Genomic DNA, 14,403 nt, shown 5'->3' on the forward strand with positions numbered 1-14,403 from the left:
GATCAGGTGGGAGGCGGGGACAGGAGTACACAGGGACAAACAGAAGCACATGGCAAAACCAAAACAAACAAAAGCACAAGGCATAACAATACACAGAGTGACCAGCAGGGCGGCCAAACTCCCCAATCCTGACAATTTGCGGATTTAAAAATCCGATAATGACATATCAGCCGATATTTTTTTTAGAAACACATAACATGAACAAAGATTTACCCCAACATTTGCTATTTAGGTTTGTGTCTCATTATTTTGGTGAGGACTCTTAAATATGTGTAGTTATTTAGGAGTCCTCACCAAAATAATGAGACACAATGCGGTTTAAAAAAATAAACTTGTTTTATTGTCATAAATAGTACTTTGAACAAAAGTACAACAAAATATATTAAAGTTTTGACAAATAACCCAGTAAACTGACACAGTGACCTAGAGTAAACGCTGCTGTTGAATGCATCTAATACTACATGACTGACTGCAACGAAGACGTTGGGATTTCACACCACACGTTTGAAAGACAAGATGGGTAGCTTTGCTCAGCTTCCAAGCCATGTTAGATGCTTGTTCAGCTCACGTTTGTTTACGTGTCCCCTCCGGTTCAATAATTTCACCGACTGTAACGTTGGGATTTCACACCACAGATGTGCGAGTCGCAGATATATTTACCATTGCTTCATTTAGGCAGATATATTTAGCATTGCTTCATTTAGGCAGATATATTTACCATTTCTTCATTTAGGCAGATATTTTTACCATCGCTTCATTTAGGCAGAATATGTTAAACGCTATATTTTAACCACTCATTAACGTTAGCAGTCTCCCACTGATAAACATGGCGTTACCTAGCTTTGTAGATAACCTAATTTAGCAATGGAGAGCATTATAAACTGCTGTAAGTGATGTTGCTGGAGAATTTTTAGAAGTGATGAAAGAGAACTGATGGGACTGTTGTTTGTTTACTCACTATAACTGCCACACTGTTTCATAAATAAACCCACAATCAAGTTTGTCAACAGCTTAACCTACACCACTCAACTACCATAACGTTAAAGGTCATTTTGATGTTTTATTGACTGTACCGGCTTTCCTGTTACTGCAACAAACCACACATGGCTTACATGAATGTCTTAACATGGTTGAAGGATCCATCTTCCGTCTCTCCGTTTCTTTTTAATGATCATTTATCGGCCATTATAAAAGCCCATACCGATGTATCTGCAGCTTGTGTCGGCCAATAATATCAGAACGGTGAGATCGGTCGGGCTCTAGTCTTATGTGGAGGCTGAACCAAACCAGGCAGTTACAGACGACATGAGGATGGACTCAATGGTGGGTGTACAGAACTGTGCCGTCAATGTCTGTGATAGTTTGAACCAGTGATGTCAGAGATAAACATGATTATGCAAGTAGATTACTGAGCCAATGTTTAAACTGATCAGATGACTTTCAACCTGTGACACCTGCCAGGATCATAATAAGTGTGATAACAGACGCCCAATGGTTTTATTCTAAGGAAATTCACACACGGACCTATTTTACAGAACAGACAATAAAGTTTACCTGACAAGAACAACACTAACAATAACACAGCCACACGTACAGGTCTTAGACCACGTATAAAACATTCAGCTGCTTCCCAGCACTCATCCCTAATGGTGTTACTCAGTACAATAAGGTAAGAATTCTGATGCTTAGAGGCCTTATTAATGATTTGTAAATGTTCAATTATTAATCTCTGGAACTCTATTCACTATGCAGTGGTGTGGTGAAATTTCTCAGAAATCAGCTGGTGCCTTTTTGGCATTAATGTAAAATGGTCTCTGATAAGGCGACAGTTCCTGAGAAAATGATTCATATTTTGGCAAAAAGACAATGGAGGTCATATAATTGCGAGAGTTTAAATAAGAGGGTGCAGCGTAAAACTGAACAGTTGAAGTTGTAGACTTCAGTGACGCTTCTAAAATCTCTGATTTCTGTTTGTCACCATTGTCACTGTACCATTATGTCTGAGGAGAAGGAGATACCATTTGACAGCTGCACCATATATCCTGCAACCCCAGAGGTACAGGCAATATGCAATCAGGTAAGTGTGACGAGAATCCCTGGAAAATTAAATGGAAAATAAGAGAGAGAAACAAAAGCCATAGATTTAAGATACCACTTTAATTTCAAAGTGCCTTGTGTACGTGGTTTTACAGAACTGTTTTTAAAATAGTGTATGGCCAGCTCCAGTGCTAAGGATGTCATCTCAGCATTACATGTGTTGTAAAGAACATGACTGTATTCTGGGGGGGTGGGGTGAGGGTGAGGGTGAGGGTGGGGGTCTGCCAGACAAGGTGCTCTTTGTATCCTAGCATTTCTAAGGCGCCTGCAAATATTCGGACAAATAAACAAGAAATAATATGGGAGTCCACCCTCACTATGTTCCCATGAAGATGTCTGTAAACTGTTAGGTGAAGAGAAAGTGTGTTTGATGGTATGTGTGTCAGAGGATACATGCACAAGTCATCACCCACCCAGATTTGCACAGGTCATGCCATGACAGGGAATTATGAGGTTTGGAGAAAGAGACATTCAAAATTTGGGAATAAATAAGTTACAAAATGCAACAAATTATTCTTTTTTTAAAGTATGTCTGAAGTAAAATAAATTATATGAGCTTTGAATATGTTTGTGTCTGTTTGTGTTTTCTGGAACAGCTAAAGCCAGAAGTGGAAAAGAGAGCGAACAGAAAGTTTGAAGATTTCACCGCCCTGGTTTACTGTGACCCCCACATGATTGGAGCCACCAACTACTACATCAGCGTATGCATTGATTATATGAGATTTCAAACAGATGATGTTGAATCTATTCCTTTCTTAAATCTATTATTCTGTGTATTCATTCTCTCAGGTTCATGCTGGGAAGGACCAATACCTTCATCTGCACACATACAATGTAATTTTGCCCAGGCCAGCAGAATGGAAGCTGGATGGAATCCTGCTGGACCAACCTGCCCCCATTAAACCCTTTCGAAATCCTGAGCCATACAAGCCTTAATCCCAAACCATGGATCCACTACATCATCCTGTCCATTTATGTGTGATTCAATGTGTGTATGTACCACTGCCCACGGAGTTAACAGAGTCTGTACCGGTTAAGCAAAATGCAGTTTGTATTCACTCTCCTTTGAAAACAATCCTTTGAAAGGAAATAAAAATGTCTAAAAAAGAAAAAAAAAAAGAAGTGTTACACCTGAAATTAATTTCTAAAGTTTTGATTTCAGGTGGCACGTTGGCACAGTGGGTAGCGCTGTCACCTCACAGCAAGAAGGATACGGGTCTGTGTGGAGTTTATTCTCCCCGTGTCTGCGTGGGTTTCCTCCCACAATCCAAAGACTTGCAGGTAAGGCAAATTGGAGACACTAAATTGCCCTTAGGTATGACTGTGTGTGTGTGTGTGTGAGTGTGTTTGTCTGTGTCTGTGTGTCTGCCCTGCAACTGACTGGCGACCTGTCATTCTTTTTCTAAGCCGCTTACCCTAATTAGGTTTGCAGGGGTGCTGAAGCCTATTCCAGGGCTCATTGGGCGAAAGATAAACATATTCACATCTAGGGGCAATTTAGTGTCTCCAATTCACCTGACTTACATATCTTTGGACTGTGGCAGGAAACCCACACACACACAGGGAGAACATGCAAACTTCACACACAAGAGACTCTGGGTGTCCAGCCAGGAATCAAACCCAGGCTACCCACTGTGCCACCATGGCACCCTGTTTTCAGTTCTCTTTTTCTGAAATAACATGACCTGAATATGAAGTCTTATTTCCTTCTTATCTGCCTGTCTCTCTCTCTCTCTCTCTCTCTCTCTCTCACACACACACATACACAACACACACTGTTGTGTTGAGATGGCACAGATTGGACAATGGACATTATCACAAAGCAGCTTCACATGATCCCAACCCCGAGTCCCAGAGAGTAGGTCCAGGGTTACAGTCGCAAAGAAAAACTCCTTTACACTGAGACTTGGACACAGATAAAAAATAGCACAAAAATTTTTACAACTCAGTAGCACACACATTTTTACAACTTTCCACAACGTTGTAATTGAAAGAATGGCAACTTCCATATCATTATCTTATTTAGCATTATGTCAACAGTAATAAAACATTTCAATTACATGATGTCTAACAATATCGGAAATGACCTTAATGTTATGTTTGAGGTACCACTTTACAATAAGACGACCCTTATAAAGGATTCATAAATGGCTTACAGTTAGGTTATTAATTAGATTATAAACACTTTATAAACAATTAATAAACACTTAAAAACAAGGTATAACACAGTGTTCATACATCACTATTTGGCAAGATCAAGTCACTGCTGCACTTTTCATTGATCTATTCTGTTAAATCTCAGATCTTGCTAGTTGCTTTGCTTACTTTATGTTGTCCCTTTATCAGGGAGCATGCTAAACTGTTAGATTCATCTCACTTTTATGACCATTTATTTATTAGTTACTAACATTTATAACTTCCCAAAGGGAACCATATTGTAAAGTGTGCAACATATTAGTAAATGGGGATATGTTTCATGCTTTACAATAAGGCTCCCTTCTCCAGTTATAAATGTTAGTAATTCATCAACAGATGGCCATATGTTTTACACTTTACAATAAGGCTCCCTTCTGGCAGTTATAAATGTTAGTAACTCATCAGTAAATGGTGAATGAGCAGCAAAAGACAGCTTCTATGTGTGAACGATAAGCAACAGCACACTCATCCTCAGCTTGCTTGACACCTTGGCTCCAGAGGCCAAGGTAATTGTAATTGTACAGATTGAACACTTCTATAGCTTCTGGATTTTATGTGTAAGACTGAATTCCTTGGATCAAGTTCTTAGCTCTATATATTTTCTCTTCTTTTTGTTGTTTTATGTAGTTTTTGTTTGTTAAATACAGAATAAGGGCAATGTCAGAGGACATACATAACAGACTTCTATTAGCTGAATAACTGATATACTAGTATACACAGAGAGAGAGAGAGAGAGAGAGAGAAAGGGCAAACTTAGGCAAGGCAGGGAACGACGGGAAGGAAAATCAAGCAAAGACAGTGCAAAACAAAAAAGCTCCAGTAGAATGACAAGTTGGAAAATAGAGCAAAGATAGAATAAAAGAATGTAGGGACAGAGAAAGGGAGATTATAGACCTGTTTATAGACCTGTTTATAGGCCTGTTTATAGACCTGTTTATAAACCTGTTTATAAACCTGTTTATAAACCTGTTTATAGACCTATTTGTAAGCCTGTTTATAGACCTGTTTATAGACCTGTTTATAGACCTGTTTATAGGCCTGTTTATAGACCTGTTTATAAGCCTGTTTATAGACCTGTTCATAGGCCTGTTTATAAACCTGTTTATAGACCTGTTTATAGACCTGTTTCCGCTGTAGGCTGGTTTACAGAGTGCTCAAGGGCCTAGGCTCATCCAAAAGATGCATAGTTCCCCCGAGTTAGGATCGAATTATTTAATTTAATAGTAAAAAATAATATGTTATTGTTTGTGAAGTTGGTTCATAATATAACTAAAATATCAAAAACACTACTGTATCAAAAACACTATTGTATGTATTCTAATTTTTTATTAGTATAATGTTTGATGGGATAGACTGACATCTGAATTAGCCAGTTAACAAGTGTGGTTTTGACTTTAGGCCTATAGTTCCAGCGATGTAAACCTTCAACAGGAGATAGCAGCTGGTTTTCCACCCACCACATTGGCACATTGCCGCATTCATGAAAATTTGGCTAAAGAAATGTCTGCGCGTGTTTCCATCAGCTGAGTTATACGGGTTAAAAATATACACTCTCCTCTTCACGGGAGGAGTTATGAAAAGCTTTGGGTTTAAAACTTGTAGCAACTTTAACGGACATACGTGATAAAATCGCAAATACCCCCTTGTTGATGCCACTAGGCTCTGATGTCATCCGAATCCGCATATACGCATAAATCATCCACCCGCCATCCGACCGAACGAATTATTTTCTCAGATTTAAAGACCCGCACTCGATGACACATTACCATTATTTCTCAGAGGGATATATGTAAGCGTGATGATATGGTAACATATTACACTGAAGCAGACTGGTTTTAAATGATTGACATTTCTTTAAAGTAAAAGTTCTCCTTTTTTGGTAAAATGAAAATGGCCACAGGTAGGCTAGTCTAGCGCTTCGTGCTGTTACATATGAGATACCCTGCACTTCAAGATTCAAGAGTTTTATTGTCATGTGCACAGCAAAACAGGCAGTTACACTGGACAATGAAATTCTTACTTTGCTAATCCTCCGTTACCAGACGAGTATGAATAAAAGACAAGAGAAAAAAATAAAGAGAAAAATAATAGTTCACTACACACTGAGACTGGTTGCTTAAACCAGGGGTCGGCAACCTTAAATACTCAAAGAGCCATTTAGACTGTCTCCCACAGAAAAGAAAACACCGGGAGCCATTTTTTTTTTACCTGTATGTATAAAAAACTATAATGTGTTGTATTTATGAAATCAACGAACTGCTACAGAGAACATGAAATTTTATTTTTGCATGTAACAAAAACATTTTGAACTCCGAAAAAAAGACGCTTGGCTGAAGCTTACTTTCAAATAAAATAGTCAGTGTCTATTGAGTCCTCCTTGTATTTATGAAATGAAAAGCCAAACTTAAATTATCCACCTGCAGCAACCAAAAATGCAAACCAAAAACGCCGTCTGCTTCTGTGTTCCGTCATCATTTTCTCGCGTGTACAGGAGCGTGCAGTCAGCTGTCAACCGGAATTAAAAAGGACTATTTCACTTAACAATGTAAAATATATATTTGCAAAATAAAAGCCAATTAAAATATTTATTTTGCCTCGTTAATGTGATTTTTGCTCCTGAACAGTGTCTGCACATCAGGGCTGTAAGACGTCACCTTCATCTTCACACAGGATTGTAAACTGTCGTCTGTGAGGCGTGAGCGATGTTTGTTTTTAATATAGTTCATGTTGGAGAAGACCTGCTCCATCTGTGAATGGCTTCCCGTGCCTGACTATTTCCTGAGCAGCCACAAAACTAGCATATGTAGTTGAATTTGCAGACTTAATCCACTTGAAATAATTTTTGTTCAGATCAGCCTTCCGCATCAGTTCCGAAACGGCTTTTTTTTCTCTCCGCTCCATCCGGATATTTTTCAGCAAAGGCTGTGTGTTTATTCTCGAAATGTCTTGCAACATTTGACTTTTTTGTTGTTTGTCAATTTCTCGCCACATATTAAGCATAGTGGTAAACCAGTCTCGTCAGCAGTGCAGGCAAATGAACCTGCCCACGTAGCATTAAACGTTCTGTTCTCTTCAGAAACTTTTCTTTTTTTGGATTTATCCATGGTTTACCTACCGGGGTCGAAAAGCTCAATAAATCTTGCCGCCGGGTGTCGCACATCGGCGGTTGTGACCCATATTTCGAACGACAAAAAATTTAAAATTTTAATTTTACAAGATCACCATAATCTTCAAATTTAGAATTACATTTGAAATACGAACGAACTAAAATAAAAATAAATTTAAATCAAATACTCATTATGTATTTTCCAATGTCACAGAGAGCCACAGCAGAGGGATGAAAGAGCCACATGCGGCTCTGGAGCCGCGGGTTGCCGACCCTGGCTTAAACCTTCACATCTTTTCTTTCACTTACAAAGCAAGATAAAAATGTAGTTACGTCAGAACTGCTTTGTCTCATGGGAGGGCTTTTTTTTTTTATTTTAATGACTCCTTTTCTAACTCTCTCTCACGCATGCACCATATACGCAGACACACGCACACACAGAGAACGCAAGCACACAGACGGACCCCTTCTCTCTCTCGCACATACACACATACCAAATACTCAGACACACGCGCACACAGAGAGTACAAGCACACAGGGAAGCAAGAGAGAACACCATAAAAAACAAATGATCTTTTCTTTCCCCCTAGACCCGTCACACACAGGCTAACAAAGTCTAACCTCTGTCTGTCAGACAATTGCAAATCATGCACTTATCACTTGTTATTTACCAGTCAAAAGGTTTCTTCTTTTCTTTTCTTCTCTCTCTCTCTCTCTCTCTTTTTTTCTTGAGGTTTTTTTTCACACTGTGGAGTCTGATACTACACAGAATTGCACAAACTCTGTAAACTGATACCACAACGGATTTAGACAAGCTATGTTTTCAAGATCGCAAAAGATTTACATGAAAACTATGATATTCACTACCACACTGAATGTGCATAAATATCTATGCACTGCCATCCAGGAATTATGTAAATATTACTTAGATTTCAAATACTCTTGCAACAATGATTCGTATCTCACTCACGTAATCAAATGAATTGCCCTTGTTGTCTATGCTGAGCTTTCCCTGGTTAGCTCTTTGTTTAGCTCTCCAGCGTACCGACCTTTGCCTGTTCTTTACTTTGACCTCAGATCTGCCCAGCCCCCAGAAGTCAGTTTATAGCATACCAGACCTCGCCCCTTCATTGACCACAATCTGGATTTCAATAATAAAACACACATTGCCTGCACTTGCATCCAGACTCCTCTTTGTTTTGTGACAGAAGACTTTGCCACCAAACGGATGCAGTGAACAAATTTCAGGATTTCGGTTTTTCTACTAACGCCCCACAAGTTCACACACATCCAGGCACATGTGAGAAAATCCTTCAGAGGCTGAAGAGGCTGTGAGAGAGGTTGGAAGAAGCCAGACAAGGAGTACAACGAGTTACTTCATCCTGCACGACATATCACACTTTCTCTGCAACCAAGCTCACTGCCTTCCAGGCCCCCATGTCTGCTCCTGCAGTTTTCCAGGCCCCCGTGTGTCAGCTCCCTGGTCCCTGGACCCAGCTCCCTGCGACCAAGTCCCTTGTCAGCTCCTGCTGCGTCCTGGGGTCCTGTATCAGCTCCTGACACAGTTTTCCCTGCTGTCCTTGCTAATCCATCTGAATGGTCCAAGGGAGGATTTCTTGCCTTACACTCAGGAGGCCCAGGTTCACATCCTGAACTGACATCGCTAAACAGTAAGGAAAACAAAATGAAAAAAAAAAACCAAAAAACTTTTTCAGACCACTCTGCCTGACACACTGCATTCTCCTGCTTATAAATAAAAGGTTTATGAATGAGGAAGAGCAGTGTCAGTGTGCTAAGGAATAAGCTTCTGAGATAAATGTATTGGGTGATAGAGAATCTTTAAAAGTTACAATGAGCACATGTATTTTTAGGAGTCTGTATATGCGTGGGCACTAGTGGTTACAGTATATACAGAATATGTACAGATAAATAGATTGTATACAGATCTCACAGAATCCAGAACAGCTCTGGACAAATTTACACTATGCATGTGTATTCCTGACAGCCGATATAAGAATGGGAACAGGTGGTTACAGTATATGTCCATATTGTCTACAGATCTCACAGAATATGCTTCACAGCCTCAGAGAGAACTGCCTTTTACATTGCACTCAGGAAAGGGTAAGCGGGTAAACCCAGGTCAGAGAGACTGGATGATGCATTGTAGTTTGACCATATCTCATATGGAGGTTCAGCCAAACCAGACAGTTATAGGCGACGTGAGGATGGACTTAGTGGTGGGTGTACAGAACTGTGCCATAGGTGCCTGTTACAGCGTGGAACAGTGATGTCTGAGAATCATGTGACTGTGCAAGAAGATTACTGAGCAAATGTTTAAACTGATTATACGACTTTCAAGTTGTGACACCTGTCAGGATCAAGTGTGATAATAGACGCCCAACGGTTTTCTAAGGAAATTCACAAACAGACCTATATTACAGAACAAACAATAAAATTTATCTGACCAGATCAACACTGATCATAACACAGCCACACGCACAGGTGTAAAAGACCACATAAAGAACTTGGAGCTGTTTCACTCATAAATGTAAGAATGAATGTTCATGTACAAGAAATCCATTCAGTCTGGGAAAATCCAGTTTTTACCCCCTTTGTGATGCCAATGGTATGGAGAAATTCTGGTTAATTGCTCACTTTGAATGTTAGACTGAATACTAATATCACTTAGCTATAACCATAAGTTTATTTAAGAATCTGAACCTAGTGAAATTACACTTATTCTGAAAAACACTGAACCCAGAAAAGAGTCAGAATAACTCTTTGTTGTGTATCATCACAATAGAATAATTGTTCAGATGTCTAAGCCTGTAGAAAGGGACACTCAGCAGGATCCAAAATGATCACTTTTACTAAGTACTGGCGCTAAACACAACATATCAATAATCATTCATCTTCCAGGAACAAGGAAAACTAAGAACAAGGAACGCATCAGTCCAAACAACAAGTGCAAGACTTTGCAAGAGTATAAGGAAAAACACAGGGGTATGTGTGCACGGTCAGATCGAGGGAAGAAACTGGGGACAGGTGTACACAATAGTGAACTAATAATGTGGCCAGCCAATCAGATCCAACTTGGCTCTGGTTGGCCAGGAGACAGGGCAGTAGAAACGGAGACCTGACAAACAGACATCACAGGTAAATGAGCATTACAAATGAAGAGAAACAAATAAATATTATTTAAAAGTGAAATGACATTTCTGAGAAAAAAAACGCTTTGCTTATATTGTAATCAGTTACAGAAGTATACAGGGGCAAAATAAAATAAGCAAGAATTTTTAAGAGCTGACAGTGTTAATCAGTGTTTTGGCTTCATTCATGATTATCAAATATTAAGCCTCTGTAATATTTCATTTGAGGAATACTTCAACTACTAACCACTATGTTACAGTCTGATCAGTCTGCTAATTGATATCACACAAGATATGAATTCTAGCCCTCATCCCTAATGGTACTACTTATTTAAACAATGTATATATTTTGGTGTTTGATCCCATTAGTTAATGATTTATAAACATTTAAATATTAATTTCGTTATCTCTAGTCGTTGAACAACTCTTCAGCGGTGTGAAATTCCTCAGAAATCAGCTGGGCACAATGTTACATATTTCCTGATCAGTTGACACTCCTGCTTTTGTTTGTCAACCTATTGCTATTCTTGAGAAAATGACTCATATTTTGGATGATGAAAGTTACATAATTTCAAAAGTTTAAATAGGACGGTGCAGTGTAGAAGTGCACAGTTAAAGTTCCACACTTCAGCGACACTTCTAAAAGCTCTGATTTCTGTTGATGCCAACGTTGTTATCATATCATTATGTCTGAGGAAAAGGAGACACCATTAGAAGAGTGGACCGTGTATCCAGCGAACCCAGAGGTACAGGCGATATGCGACAAGGTAGGTCTGAAGGAGAATTAAAAGGAGAGTAAGAGATAGACAAAGCCATAGACATGAGATAGCGCTTCAGTTTCACAGTGTCTCGTGTAAGTGGTTTTACAGAACAGTTTTTAAAATAGCGTATGTCTAGCCCCAGTGCTGAGGCTGTGATCTCAGCATCACATGTGTTGTAAAGACCATGACTGACTGTGTTCTGAGGGGTGGGGGGTCTGTTACACAAGGTGTTCTCCCTGTCATGGCATTTCAGCAACACAAAGGTGCCTGCAAACGAGTAGGCAAATCAGTGGGTAATAATATGGTAATATGGGAGTCTGCACTCACTATGTTCCCATGAAGATGTCTGTAAACTGTTAGGTGAAGAGAAAGTGAGTTTGATGGCATGTGTGTCAGAGGATACATGCACAAGTCATCACCCACCCAGATTTGCACAGGGCATGCCATGACAGGGAATTATAAGAGGTTGAATTATGAGGCTGAATTATGAGAAAGAGACACTCTGAATTTCGAAATAAAAAGGTGAAAAAAATTGCAACATTTTTTTTAATGTATGAACCTAAAACCAATTAATTATATAAACTTTGAATGTATTTGTGTCTGTTTGTTTTTTTTCCTGGAACAGCTGAAGCCAGAGGCGGAAAAGAGGGTGGATGGATGGTTTGAAGATTTCACCGCACTGGTTTACTGTGACTGCCACTCGGATGGAGTCACCAACTACTACATCAACGTATGCATTTAATATATAAGATTTGAAAGAGATGATATTGAATTCATTCATTGTTTATCTATTTTTGTGTGTATCAATTCTCTCAGGTACATATTGGGAGGAACCAGTACCTTTATCTGCATGCTAAAATGGCTTGTGATGGAGCAGAATGGAAGATGGTTGGAATGCTGCCAAACCAACCTGCCCCCATTAAACCCTTTCGAGATCATGAATCAAAGAAGTCTTAATCCCTAACCATGGATCCAGTACATCATCCTGTCCATTTATGTGTGATTCAATGTATGTATGTACCACTGCCTACAGAGTTAACAGTACCAGAGTCTTACCGGTTAAGCAGTTTGTATTCACTCTCCTTTGAAAGCAATCCCTTGAAAGGAAACAAAAATATCTAAAAAATTAAAAAAAGAGGAAGTGTTACACCTGAAATTAATTTCTAAAGTTTTGATATCAGTTCTTTATTTTTTTTTCATTCATTTTCTAAGCCACTTATCCTAATTAGGGTTTGGGGGTGCTGAAGCCTACCCCAGCACTCACTGGGCGAAAGGCAGGGAAACACACTGGACAGGTTGCCAGGTCACCAGTCCACTGCAGGGCAGACACACAGAAAAACACATTCACACCTAGGGGCAATTTAGTTTCTCCAATTCACCTGACTTACATGTCTCTGGACTGTGGGAGGAAACCGGGACAGAATCTGTCCCAGTTAAGCAGAATGCAGTTTGTATCCACTCTTCTTTGAAAACAGCCTTTTGGAAGGAAGTAAAATATCTAAAAAAAACCTAAATAAAAATAAAAGGGGGGGGGGGGGGGGTTGTTATACCTGGTATTGATTTGTTGTTTTGAGTTCTGTTTTTCTGAAATAACGACCTATTCATGAAGTCTTATTTCTCTCTCTCTCTCTCTCTCTCTTGCTCACATTGACACACACACACACACACACACACACACATTGTTGTGCTAAGATAGCACCGATTCAATAATTCAATCAAATTTTATTTGTATAGTGCTTTTTACAATGGGCATTATCACAGAGCAGCTTCACATCATCCCGACCCTGATAATCCCAGAGGGTAGGTCCAGGCTTACAGTCGCAAAGAAAAACTCCTTTACACTGAGACTTAGACACAGATAAAAAAAATCAAAAAGCAAAAAATCAAAGAGACTTCCGCAATAGCACACACATTTTTACAACTTTCCACAATGCTGTAACTGAAATAATGCTAACTTTCATAACATTGTCTTATGAAACTTAACATTATTTCAACAGTAATAAGTCATTTTGATAATGTTCCTGAAGAATTGCAATCACTAGAATATCTATCTATCTATCTATCTATCTGTCCATACACACACACACACACAAACACATATATATATATAGTTCGCTATATGGTGGATCTCTCTTAAATTAAAGGTCTGGAGATGGACAGAGATTAATATTTTCCATAAGCTTTTGAGTGGTCCAGTGATATGGAACCTGTACCATACTGCACAAATCACTTCTTAGCCCTTTAAACACAGGGAATATTAGCTGCTAACAATAATATTATCAATAGTCAACTGATGATGCAACATTTGTTTGTGTGTAACTCCCAAAATCCTATTACTATAGAGATGATAAATCAAAAGCTTATGGTCTTAATCTGAATGTAAGAAAATGTGAACTTTTGGCTATAAAGAATGAGATATTCCCTCTATACCAGGCATAGCAGGGAAGACAAAGACCATTTGGGAGCTGTTAACACCAAAGACCAAAGATGCCAATAAAATGTTCACAATCTTATTGAATAGACCCAACAGAAATGAAATCTATGATTACAAAGAGACTTATTCTTCAGAGAATCCTACTCTAAAAAGTTGAGGGCACATCCAGATTTACTTATCTGTCTCTTTTTTGGATGTTGACAGCATGCTGCCAAGAAAATCAATGATATATTCCTTAGTTTTGTTTGAAAAAAAAAACAAAACAAAACAAAACTCACTTTGTAAAGAGAACTGTAACAATTACACACAAATCAGTATGGGGCTGTAACGTCTCTGGATCTTACAACCCTTAATAACACATTCAAAATGATTTGGCTTTTTCAATTCATCAGCAACCCCTCATCCCTTTGGGATTTATTCCAACTTCCAGAGCTGGTGGCCTCAAATTTCTGATTTTGTGTAACTATGATATCAGTAAAAACCCAATCAAATGATCAAATTGTCATAAAGAAATGCTGCTGGCTTGGTGCCTTATGTTTAAGCTTAACTTCTCCCCAAACTGATGCAACAGTTTGTTGAAACACAACATCATATTAGATTGTCAACAACTTGATGCAATCAGAAGGTTGTGCAGCGACTCATATTTGTGGAGAAAATATA

This window comes from Chanos chanos, chromosome 15 (genome assembly GCF_902362185.1).
Source record: "Chanos chanos chromosome 15, fChaCha1.1, whole genome shotgun sequence".
NCBI classification, from domain to species: Eukaryota; Metazoa; Chordata; class Actinopteri; order Gonorynchiformes; family Chanidae; genus Chanos; species Chanos chanos.